Source organism: Galeopterus variegatus, unplaced genomic scaffold, assembly GCF_000696425.1.
Source record: "Galeopterus variegatus unplaced genomic scaffold, G_variegatus-3.0.2 Scaffold3265, whole genome shotgun sequence".
NCBI lineage: Eukaryota > Metazoa > Chordata > Mammalia > Dermoptera > Cynocephalidae > Galeopterus > Galeopterus variegatus.
This window is the reverse complement of record NW_007729376.1, coordinates 402673-416245: the sequence shown is the minus strand read 5'-3', so window position 1 is coordinate 416245 and position 13573 is coordinate 402673.

The window sequence follows — 13573 nt, the reverse complement described above, 5'->3', positions numbered from 1 at the left end:
GTTGACAATGAGTGAGGCTATGTGTGGTGGGGGCGGGGAGTTGCTGAGAAATCTCGGTTCCTTCCTCTCAATTTTGTGGTAAACTTGAAACCGCTCTAAAAAAATGTCTTTAAAAAAAAGCACGAATACTGAAGAGGTGAAAAATCGGGTCTACTTATTCAGTTTACCACAGCAGCAAACCACAGAAGATAAGGTGGCATCAATCGTTTTTGTCCCCAACAGAAATCATAGATATTTTGATATAACATTATAGTTGTTTCAGATATCTCAAAATATTGTTTTTGCTCATCATTACTTTGAAATTGTGATTGTTATTAAACCTGTTGGCAGATTGCACAGGATCAAGGTCTTCCAGTCTACAGATACTCAGTGACACAGCTAACACTGAGGCCACTGATGGGGCAGCTCTCTGCTTAGTGGTCATCGAACGCCAAAGGCTGAGGTGGACCCAGACATCTGTGTCACTTTCCAATATTCCCTTATCAATATGTGGAAATTTGTTTATCAATATGTGGAAGTTGAGATAAGAACCACCCCAAAGATTAAAGTTTTGTTCAAATTAAGACCAACAGCCTTCACACTGCTATCTTTAAAAAATAAAATTTAACTTTAACTTGCCTATGCTTTAAATGCATTGTCTTGTTATTTAACGTATTAATAAAGAAGCCCATTTATTACTAGATCACATTTGTTTTATTTTAATATTTTACAGACTATACATCAATGTAACAGGTTTCCTTTGTAATTCTCTATTGCATGTATTTAAAAGCATTATTCTGACAAGGGGTTCCATAAGCTTCACCAAGGTGCCAAAGGGCTTCACAACATGAAAAGGTTTAAGAAGCCTCTGCTCTATGTACTTACGATCATCTAGCTTTCTCAGAGACGTGCTCTTTAAACAAACCAGCCTGCTTCAGCTGTGCTACGGGCTGTTGACAGAAGAGTCACATGGCTCCACGTGAGCCAGAGCATTTATTAAGTGGACAGAACACAGCCTGACTCCTCACAGGCCACCATGGTGGGAGATGTCCCCAAGGGGAAAGTGAATCTGGAAGAGTGAATTTTAGAGGCTTTCTGGTCTTCTGCCCCACCCCCACAGAGATTCTCTTGCAGAGATAATCTTATAAGATTTGGGTTTTAATTAAGAGATAGGATCATTTTCACTTTCTATCTCCGCCTCTCTCTCAGTAGCTTAGGAGGGCAGATTTTCTTCCTAGGACTCTAAAGCTCCCTCTCTCCACTATCAAGCCTCCAGCAAGGCCAACGTCACTAGGCCATTGCAATTCTTTTCCCTACAGAGCTCAGACTCTCTGCCTCCAAGCTCCTCAAAACAGAGCTCCGGGCAGCCACCAGCACTAATTGTGAAGGGCTGGCACACTAGATAGATGGTGTTTGCCACCCCCACTCCAGGCTTTTCCTAACTTCCCTCCAAAAGGAAATATGTATCATCCTGCTCACTCCCTGAGGTGCCATCTTTGTTAATGGGTTGATGTGTTTTCCTTCAGCTAATAGATTTCTACTTAAAATGCAGAGAATGTTTTAATGTGGAGGTAAGACCCTAATGCTGCAAGTTGAAATATGTCGAGTGAACAGGAGGGCAGCATAATATGACAAAAACAGGACGAGTTTTGGCATAACGGGCACTCAATAAGTGTTACTCCACTTCTTGTGTTGAGTGCCTCCTGATTACCTAGTATTGTGATAAATATCGAGGAACTTTTAAGATAGGGACCTTTTTTAAAAAAAAGTCTTTGTATTGACGAGGTGATATGGGATGAACTTTTATTTTTCCTCACATACTGTCATGTTGTAGGCAGCAGTCTGGCCAATACAATTGAAAATTTAGAAAGAAAAGAAGAAGACAGCCAGTCATCTGCTGTGTAGTCTATGCAATCTCAAACCAGCCCTGAAGTTTTTCACTAAACACTTCTGGGTATTGGAAGGCAGACTAAATACTTGCTGCCCAGCAACACGAAAATGGAAAACACATCTTTTGATTAATTAAAAGCAAAGGGTTGGAACTACTTACCTTTCCATTCTTTAATTAACAAAGCCCACAGGCCACAGGAGGAAGTAATAACACTCATTATGTTGTGATGAAGGACTGGGATGATGAGTTAAGTCAGATGGGTCTCCAGGCACGGTTCCTTCAAGGCTTCCCCAAGATGTGCCCCGAATACAGACAGATCCTTACTTGTTGAAGAACTCTATATCAGCAACCTGGCACATGCTTCTTCAGAGAGTGCATTCCCTTTTGCAAGAGAAAGAAGAGCCCTTGAAACAAAGGATTATATTTTAATTAAGCCTAGGCGTCCTTTCTGGAATTTCCTTTGTTGAAAGAACACCTCCTTTGATTTGTATCTGTTGGTGTTAGTCTTTGGAACAAAAAAAGATTGATCCCTTCCAGGCAGAACTGTCCCATCTGACTGATCAAAAGCCACGACAGCTGACTTACAAACCAACAAATTATTTTCTTATTGTCCCTTAAATCTCCCAGGAAGCACCTTTTGAAAGAGTCTCCATTCCTCAGGCTTTGCTCACTAGCCTTCTTGCCTGTGGGTGGTCTCAAGGAATTTGAGGAGATAACAAACACTGATTCTATCTGCAGGTGGAAGCCCCCCTCCACTTCCTCCAGAGTCCTTGGCTCTAGCACCCAGAGTCTGAGGGGTTTCCCTGTCTGTGTCATTAAGGCACCAGTGAAATCCGTTGGTCGAGTAGCTTTCTGCCCATGGGGAAAGTGAATTTTAAAATGTAGTTGCTACTCATTCACCTACAGCAACATCAGTTAAGATGCTGCCTCCATGTGAATGTGAAAGAAGAATCACTTTCATTCTTACTCACTTTCATTCTTAAGTCCACTCTGTGATGGGAATAATAAATTACACAATAGCATTAGTATGGGAAACTGGGTGTCAATATTTTTTCCCTCATTTCCCATGTTTTGGAAACTAAATCCAGCTCCTCCATTATCTTTAAGACTCAAAGATTGTGATAGATTTTTCCTCCAGAAAGAAAATAAAGGCCTGTATACAAGACTTTTTAATGCTCTCATGGGAAACCCTGAATTGAGTAGCAATTAGGTTTTCTAGAAGTCCAACAAATGTACTTCTTTTAGTGGCTCTCTGATGGAATACCTATTAAAAATCCTTGCTCCTTCACATGAAGATTTTCATTCACCAAGTTTGATTGTATAATAGAGGTCACTCTTTTTAAGGTAGATGAATCCTAAACAAACTTTTACGTACATTTCCATTCTTGCTTTTTAAGACTGAAGTGACTGAATCTTTGTGGGAAATTTAGGCAATTTTTGTGGCTGACTTTGCAAGCCACATTTCAGCACATTGTAAGTTTTATAGCTCTTGAAATACAATGTTAACAGTAGAAATGCTGACCCTTCTATGATTATAGTGGTTGAATAGCAATGCTATAATCTCTGTCATTGAAAAATCTCATGCTGCTAAAACCTTGAACATGGTCTGAATTGTAGAATGTTTTAAAACTAGCTGAAGGAAAACATTCCAAATTCCACGGTGTCAGGGCCTGTTTTCATCAGCCTTGGTTTAGTGGCAGGTATGGATGGAAACCCTCCAAATACATTTTCTTCTTCTTTTAGATCTTGAAATACTGTAGTGGGATATAAGGAGCCCTATCTTGAGCAATAGGCAGGTGGCATCTGAAACTTGAAATCCCTCACTAAATCTGGTATCCGTTATACTTAGTGTGAGCCTGGGCTAACGCACCTTGGTGCAAGCCACCACTAACTTTCGAAACTTTTGTCTGGTTTATTGGTAGTACCTCCTCCCTGGCCTTCCCAAATCCATTCTGACACTCCTCAAATCTATTCTCACACAGCATGCAGTGATCTTTCCAAAATGGCAAACTGGTTATGCCTTGTAGTTGTGTTAGCTTAGGTTTTTTGAGAAGCATATGCCAAGGCAGGATTAGATATGTAAGAGATTTGCTGGGGAGAAAGGAGAGGGAGCAAAAGAAGAGATGGGGAACCTTCAGATAGAGATGCTGGTCAGACCCCTGTGAAGGAGAGAGGGGAGGGTGGAAGGTTGGAAGGAAGACTCTCAAACTGCAGTGTAGTTCTAAAAAGGTTTCACGTTTCTACTTCTAGTTTCATCTCGGGTCTGCCCTTCTCCTTCTGAGCTCTAGCAACACTGTGATCCTTCAATTCTTGGAACTCTCCAAAATCCTTCTCACCCCCTGGGGCTTTGCATGTCTTTTTTTTTTTTGACTGGAATACTTTCCACTTTAACTCTCCAAAGACAAATAACTAGTCCTTGCCTTTGGTGGGTTTTCAATCTACACTCTTGGTTCCCGACCTTAGCTGCATATTAGTATCCCATGGGGGAGTCTTAAAAATCCTGATGTCTAGACCATATACCCAATAAATTAAATCAGATACTCTGGGAGTGTCAGGCTTTAGTAGTTTTTAAAGCTCCACAGAAATGTTGCAAGGAAAAGTATGGTTAGGAGCCAAATGAATGGTGCACCTGTTATATTGCTATAGGAATTTAGAGTATAGAGAGATTGATGCAGATTATAATTAGAAAGCTTTTTCTGAGATCCTGAAATATGAGCTGAGGTGGAAGGATTGATAGGTTTGTGATAATCAGACAAACAGTGAAATGCACATGTGGAAAGCATAAAGCATGTCGCAGGGCACTAAACTGGATAAATAAGAAGGCCAGATACTTCAGTTTCCTGGAAGGAGTGGCCTGAGTTTGTGTAGGAGAGTAAATGGGAGACAAGGAAGGAAAATTAGGTCGTAGTTCATTATGGGAAACCTTGAATTCAAAGTGTGGAGTTGGGACTCATAAGACATGAAGAGACCTGAACAATTTTTGAGTTGATGAGGGTTTATCTGTTGAGGTATTTTTGGTCATAAGTAACAGAAACCAATACTTGTTAACCTAAAAAAAAAAAAAAAGACTGAGAGGGTATGGGATTTGGGGTGGATCACACCGTCTATAGGAAAGCAGAAGCACCAGGTCTCAAAGGACTAAAACGAGGGCAGCAACAGAGAGATGTGCAGGATGGAAGTCAACGAGCAGTCTTGTCAGGGCCCCACTGCTGAGATAACCTGACCTTTCAGGTATTTCAGTAGAGCTGGGGTACTTTGTGTACCCGGAGCTATAACTGAAAGCTATAACTGAAGAAGTAACCTACTAGCTGTGTGTCCTTGGTCAAGTTATTTAACCACTCTGTGCCTTAGCTTTCTTATCTACAGAATGGAAATAATAATAGTACCCGCCTCATAGGAATGCTTTTAAGTTTAAGTGAGTTAATATATGTAAAGGATTTAGAATAGTGTCTGGAAAATAGTGAGTGTTAAATATTATTATTTTATGTGAAATTATCAAATCCTAATGTGGCTAAGCTTTTGCCAGCACTATCCAATAGAAAACTATTGAACACTTAAAAAGTGGCTAGTGCAACACAGAAAATGAATATAAATTTTATTTCATTATAATTCATTTAAATTTAAATAGCCAAACATGGCTAATGGCTGCTATATTGGACAGTACAGATTTAGACAAAGCATTTTCATGCTACTGTTTTTTTATTACTACTAGTATACAGAGCATTTTGTTAATAAATTCCTCAAAGATTCCATATCTCTCTAGTTCATTGCTGTATTCTTGGTGCTTAGAGCAGAGTTGGTGCTCAGTAAACATTTGTTTAGTAAATGATTGCATACTTAAGTCTTATGTTGACTCTCAAATTTAGATCTCCAGCTTTTCATACAAACCTGTCTCACTTCGAAGGAATATGTAAGCATTTGCCTTCCAAAAAGCCTCTCAGAGCAGCAGAATGGAAGTTTCCTACAAGCAGGCACTTGGCCTGTTTTGTTTACTGTCGTATCCCTAGCAGCTAGAACAAAACCTGCCTTATGAAAGCTGTCCAGGAAATCTTTATCGAGGAAGTGAATGAATGAGCAGCTCTTGCTCTATGTGGAAAAGCCTCCTGTCTTGATTCTGTGATGAATCATTTAATGAAATGTGATGACCAGTAATAATAGCATATTATTATTATTATGGTTGTTACTCTGTCAGGCACTGTTCTATGCTGTTTACCAGTATTATCCCATTCAAGCCTCACAACAACTCTGTAAGGTGAGGAAACCAAGGCACAAAGTGTTTAGGTGGTTTGCCCAAGTCATCATAGCTCTCAGAGTCAAGGTTTGATCCTGGAAGCTCAACTTTCAAGCCCAGACTGAACTACCTCATGACAATGAATGTCAGTGCATTATATTATCTGGCACATGGTAAGTGCTTAAAAATGCTTTCTTCCCTTTTTTTCTTCTTTTGCTCCTTCCTCTCCTCTTCTTCCTCTTTATCTTCCCAGTCTCACCCTAGGGTTCCAGTCTGCACTTCATTTCAGGATTGAGTGTTTCAGTGGTGTAACCCCACTTCCTGTACTTCTGTTGGGAAGGGGGTGAGGGTGTGTGAGATCTGATCCTCTTCCTCGCATTTCCTCTGTCTGTATCATGAGCATATGTTAGGAGTCTGTGTTGAGGGTCTCATGAAAGGGGGTGCATTTCTGAGTCCCTGTTTTAGATTAGACTGAACCAAACATTTACTACCCCTCTCCTAAATTGAAATGAAGCTTGTTGGTCTCTCAGTGATTCATTGATCTCCTTAATTTTCAAGCATTTCCTGTGAATGTTAGAGAGACTCCCACCACTGAAGAGCCACCATCTTTAGCTTGCCAGATGTAAATTTGGAGAGAGAGAATAGTGGGAAGTGAGGAGTGGAGACAGCATAGAAAAAAAATAATGAAAAGTTTAAATAGGACACAAAATTTTAGTCCAGGAAATTTACAAATTTTAAGCAAGTTATGTGAATCAAAAGAAGGGAAACATTGTTTCAGCACATAATGGACTGATTGAGAGGAAAAGCCAAACCAATCTAGTATCAAAGGATTTTATAAAACTTCTCTTCACTGAGGCCTCTTTAATGGGAAAGTGTATAACTCCCTCATTCTGCAGGTAGCAAAGCTCTGCCAACAGACAGTCGCTCTGTCCAAAGCCCTGAGCCCGGTTCAGCTTCCTGCCATCTAACAACCACTGGATTTCACACTCTGTTGGAATGGAATCTAGAAAGGAGGGACCATAAAATTCTGTATTCTCTAGTGTAATGGCAGTGTTTTGAGTCCATAGCAATGAAATCATTGCCTTGGGTTATCTGTTAATTCTTTTGGCTAAACATTAAACCTGGAAAGTCATCAATTATAAAAGAGAAGGGGCTTGAGTAAGACATAAAAATAAATAGTAAAGGAGGAGCTGGACAGGCACAAGGCAAAGCTCTCCAGAGCCCAGGATGCTGCTTCTTTGTAGTAGCCAACTCTGGCCTGTAAGATCTAGTAATCAGTTGTATAAGACTTGGAGGAAACGACAGGCCAAGGCTTCATCGGCGCCATGTGCACATTGCCATGCAACAGTCAACAGTTTGGGAACTGTGTGAGGTCGTTTTCTGGCTGGACTGGTTTGTGGACAAAAACTCTTTTTGTTCAAGTTGGAATATAAAAGGAGGAAAAGTCCACCTCTTAGGCTCCCCCTTTTGCTGATGGGCTCTGAGAGGCTGTGAAGTCGGTGGATTTGGTACATGAGACTGTTATTTTTCTGCCTTCCCAGTAGCGGCCCTCAAGAGAAATCACTCCACAATCTGAGCACCAGAACCAAGGAGACACAAACACTTTCTGGCAGGAACAACTTCTAGGCTTTTTCAAAATTGCCAGAGATCCTGGAAGGAAGGGAACATGAGAGTAGTGGAACCATCCAAGAATGTGCTGAAGGAACCACAAAGTTCAGCATGAAAGAAAATAAATATTAGGGATGACAATTAACTAAGGGGAAAATGAGTTCCAGAATCCATGAGCTACTCATTGAATTGAAACCAGTTTGCTCTCTTGGAGCTAAGGAATAGAGGGTGATCTAAGAAGTCAGACCATATTGTGATTCTAGATCTACTGCTGATAGAAATGGTTACGTAGAATGTGAGTTCAAATTCCCTTCTATCCTATTACTTACTATGTGGTTAACTAGGAGGTACGTATAAAACTGTGGCTTCTCTAGAAGCTCTTTTGTTTATTGAAGCCATAGAGTATGTGGCACTGGAAGGGACATTGGGGATTTTCTAGCATTCTGTTCTCACAGCTGAGGTCCAAAGACTGGCCTGAAGTCACACAGTTAAAGAGTAATGAAGCAGGACTTCTGGATTCTGCTTAGGGTATAGGAAGCTGAAAAAAGCATCATTCTCACTCTAACAGCAATAACAAAATGCCCATCTGCAAGTTCACAACTCTTTATGAACCCATCAGAGCACCTGCAATCTAAGGAAAACCAGGTACCTTCCAGGAGAAATGAGACTCAAGAACATGTTTACAGGAGCAGATCCCACTGCTAAGTAGGACTCAGCTAAAAATTTAAACTAAAGGCTGAATGTGGGCTAGCTAGAGAATATGTAATGCCAGGGGCTATAGACACAGCAGGAATTCATAGGCACTCTAAAGCTCCTCTCCATGGACATCACCAAGTACTCACAAAAAAGATGGGGGGCAGGGTGAGTGTTTCTAGAAAGCCTTTCTCACGGTACAGCTTTGGAGAAAAGGAAGAACTACCACTGCAGGAAAGGCACAAGTGCCTCTCCACTATCTCTCACATGGAACAAATTCTTAAATCACTCCCCTGTTTCTTTGGGGGCACTGGAGAAACCCATTGCAACTGTGGGAAGGGGATAACAAAAAACCTCAACTCCGAGGGTAGGGGCAGGAAGAGGCGCTGGTCCCAGGACCCACAGTTGAGGGTGGGACAGGATCACTGAAATGGCCCTACCTTGGAGATCCAGGCACACAGTGCCTGCCTAAGACAGGATTAAGCTGAACAACTGAGGTTTGCCTTCCACCCCCACCAAACCAGGCTAACAAACACCAATGAGCAATTAGCACTGAAAAGCACTGCACTGAAACGCAGTGAGAAGGGAGGACATAAAGCCGAGTGTGGAACAGATAGAAAACATTCAGCAAACCGGGATCAACCCTGAACACCAGAGAAAACTACGGAAATTTAAGGCTTGTGGTGCACTGAGGGTAACTGTATCAACAACTCACAAACTCAGCTCAAATCCTGACTAGACTGATTCCACCATCTCTTGCAGAAGGAAATGTGTGCCCCTATGCAGGTATAAAACTGAGGAGGAAAAGAAGGCATAAAAACAGCAGACTAGTAGACTGGTAGCCTTAGTCTCTACCATCCTATACGAGATGTCTGGTGTTCAGCCAAAAAATTACAAGGCATGCAAAGAAGCAAGAAAAATCCCACTGTCAAGAGGTAAGGCAATCCACAGAACCAGGCTCAGATATAACACAAACGTTGGAACTATCAGAGTTAAAATAGCCATGGTTAATATGTTAAGAGTTCTAGTGAAGAAGGAGGACAACATGTATGAAAAGTTGGCTCAATTCAGCATAGAAATGGAAACAATGAGAAAAAATTCAGTGGAAACACATAAGTGAAAAACAGTAACAGAGGTGCACTCTATTAATGGGCTCATTCATGAGTGTGAAACAGCAGAGGAAGGGATTAGTAAACGTGAAGGTAGGTCAATCAAAATTACTCAAACTGAAACAGAGAAAAAAGTTAAGAAAATTAATAAATAGAGCATTTAGGAGCTATGGGGCAATATCATATAGTCTTGCCTAGATTAACAATGACCTAAACATTGACTTTCAGCAGCATTTGACACAGCTGACTGCTTTTTTTTCCTTGGCAAACCCTCTTCACCTGGTTTGAGGACCCAACCTTCTCTGTTTCTGTACTTCACTGGTTGCTTCTTTTCAGTCTCTTTGCAGGTTCCTCCTTTACTCCTAACCCTTAATGTTGGAAGGACCCAGGACTTACCCTTTGGTTTCTTCTCCCTTCTCATGCCCCTCCCTTGCTGATTGCTTGTAGTCTTATGGCTTTAAGTAGCACATACGTTCTGATGACTTTCATATTTATATGGGTCTCCTCCTGAACCCCAGACCCATATATTCAACAGCTTATTGGCATATCCTCTTGAATGTCTAGTAGGCATCTCAAAATTTATGTGCCTCCAATTAACTCTTCAGTCTTCCCCACAAAGCTGCTCCTCCTGGAGCCTTCTCAGCACCAGCTCTGATAGCTCCATTCTTGCAGTTGCTCAAGCCAAAAACCTTGGCATGATCTTTGATGCCATTTTCTCCTTCACATCACATGTCCTAGCCCGCAGGAAATCCTATTGATTCGACCTTCAAAATACATCCTGAATCTGACTCTTATCATCACCACTACTGCTTCCGTTCTGGACCAAGTCACCATCACTTTCTACCTGGATTATTGAAATATCCTCCTAACCAGTCTTCCTACTTTCACTCTTATCTTCACCTCACTTTGGCCTAAGCTGTGAAAAGCAGCCCGAGTAGATATTTAAAATTATGCCTCTTCTCTGTTTAAAATTATCCAATGGCTCAACACACTCAGAGTAAAAGCCTCTTATGAGCTGAATCATGTTCCCCTGCCCCAATGCATATGCCAAAGTCCTAACCTCCAGTACCTTAGAATATGTCTGTACTTGGAGATAGTGCCTTTAAAGAGGTAATTAAGGTAAAACAAAGTAATATGGGTGGATTGTAATCCAATATAAGGACTGGTGTCCTTATAAGAAGAGATTAGTACACAGATAGCACACAGACCTAGGGATAATCACATGAACACACGGCAAGAAGGCAGCCACCTGCAAGCCAAGGAGAGAGGCCTCAGAAGACACCAAATCTACCAACACCTTGATCTTGGATTTCTAGTCTCCAGAACTATGAGAAAATAAGTTTCTGTTGTTTAAGTCATCCAGTCTGTGGTACTTTAATACAGCAGCCCTAGAAACTGAATACAAAGCTCAACTACTTTCAGTGGTCTACAGGGACCTACATGATGTGGCCCCAGATTTCTCTCATCTCATTTCCTGCTCCTCTCCCCCATTTCCTGCTGCTCCAGCCACACTGTTTTGAGCATGCCAGGCAGTCATGCTCTTGCTTTAGGGCCTTTGCCTGAACTATTCCTGCTGCCTTGACTACTGTTCCCCCAAGTATCCTCGTACAAATGGCTAACTCACCTCTTTCAAGTTTGTGCTCACATATGACTTTCTTAATGAAACTTACCCTGAAAAGCCTATTTAAAGCTTCAATCTTCCCCCACTAACTTTCCCATTACTTATAATCCCACTTTCTCTATTCTCTTGCCTTCTACTTTATTATATATAATTTACTTTTTATGTTTATCATGCTTGAAATTTCTTTTGCTCCTTCAGATCCACTCTTCATCCTTATCCACCCTGCTCTGTGCCCTGGAGCTGACATCTATGTACGGTTTACGTGTTGATAGATCTCCCTTGCTGTCTGCCTTCTAGCTGAGTTCAGCTATAGGACCCACTGACAAAATATGGGATGTGGGGAAGAAAGAGAGAGTTTGGGGTATGTATTTCCCTAAATTACTCTCAGAGGATGTCAAAGGAGACTAGACTGGTCAGCACAATGTCCCCTAGCAGAGGAAACTTCTGATCTTGCACAGGGGTTTGAGGAAGCAAGGAACTCAGGATTGGCAGACTTTCCGAGACTTAGATGGGTTGGCATCATCTGTGGATGCACTGGTAGTTGGCAGTAGCTGATTGGTTGACTCTCAAAGGCATGTTTACCAAAGTGAGTCTGTTTCTATTTGCCTGACTTTCAGAATGAGGGGCTGACAGTAGTTGGCTTGCAAAAGCATGTTTGCTGAAGTGAGTTTTTGTTGTACCTTTGAACAGGTTTAAAATGGGTTCTGATGGCTACTTATTACCAGGGCTACAACAGTCAGTCTTTTTCTAAGTTTGTGGAAAGTGTTGACTTCTCATCTCTCTGCCATGCTGTGGTGTGCTTTTCAAGCCTCTGTGGTAATGGCTTCCTCCAGTTGCTAGCTTGGGGGTGCTTTATCACATCCAATAGTCATCGAGCTACGTACATTTGCCCTTTTTGAATGTGCCATCTATTTCCTGGAGGGATCTTGACAAACCTTTTGTCTTTCTATCCAGGGTAGATGTAAGCTCCAGTTTACATTGAGCAGGGCTTTCTTCCCCCTGTTTTGCTCATTGATGTATCTATGGGCCTAGAATGGTATCTGGCACATAATAGATGCTCAATAAATATTTGTCTGATTGATGGGCTGATTCTAGAATTCTGGTCAGATATAAGTTGGTACCTCTCACTGTATATTTTATCACTCTGTAATATGTATTTCTCTTTGTGGTCTCTGTGTAGATTTCTCAGTACTATCTCCTAATTCGTATTTCTCTCCTCAACTCTGTCCAGCCCAGAATTTATGTCATCTATTGGATGTCTTATTTCAATGTCTATATTTTCATTATATTTCTAAATGCTCTTTTTCTTATTTATTTATTCTGATTTCATCTCTGGATTTTTAGTTCATAATTCTTTGTTATTTTATAGCTATTATGATGTGCTTTATATCTTTGAGGATCACACACATACTTATATTAAAGTTGTTTTTGTATAGTTCAATTTTTATTTTGCTTGGAATTATTTTACCTCTTGATTGTAGATTTTACTGGCTATTTTCTTAGTTTTCCTCACATGTTTTGGAATTTTGATGTGTGGGCTCATTTTGAATTGGAGTTTTCTTCTTTGTTCTTATTCCTTGGTCTTGCTCTCTCTGTTTGCTAGTACAGAACCAAGTCTTATATTGGGGGCTTGGGAGTAAATCCTATTACCAAGCAAGTGCGGAACTTTGTGTTGGGTTTGGGGCTGAATTTATATCCTCCCACTATCCCAGATAAGTGGCTATAAGTAAGACATGGACTCAGGAAATGGGTAATTGAAGTGTTTTCAGTCTTTTTTAAGTGCAGGAAACCTTGCTCCCATCCCTGGATTTGAGCAGTAAACCTGGCTGAGGTCTCAGAGGATCTGTGGCTTCATCATACTTTCTGGTTTGTGTTTCTGTTCTGTCTGTGGTTCACAGAAATGCTGATCTTCTATTTGCATGTGGCTAGGCCTTCTCTATTTTCTCTTTTAATGTTTTTTTAAGAAATTATTTTATTTATATGTATTTATGTGTCTCTTTCTATGTTTTATTAATCATTGCTGTGTGATTAGACTAGAGGAGGGTGCCTGAAAGTGTGGATTTCTAATGTATCTTAATTGGAAGTCAAAAATTATCTCATAGTATAATTTTTAATAGAGACATGGTATTTCACTAGGACAGACTGAACACATACATTTACTTCTACTTCCTCCCTAAATGTCCTAACATAACAATTAACAGCTAGATATGAAACACAGTTTTTCAGTGTACAGTGAGCTAGGCATCTATAATTAACCAAAACTTACTGCATGTTATCAAATGGCTAGAAGAGAGGAGATGGATTGTCTTCACCACAAATAAATGATTAATTTTTGTAATGATGAATATTCTAATTACCCTGATTTGATCATCACATATTGTATACATGTATTGATATTCAACTCTGTATCCCACAAATATGTACAATCAATACATTTTGAT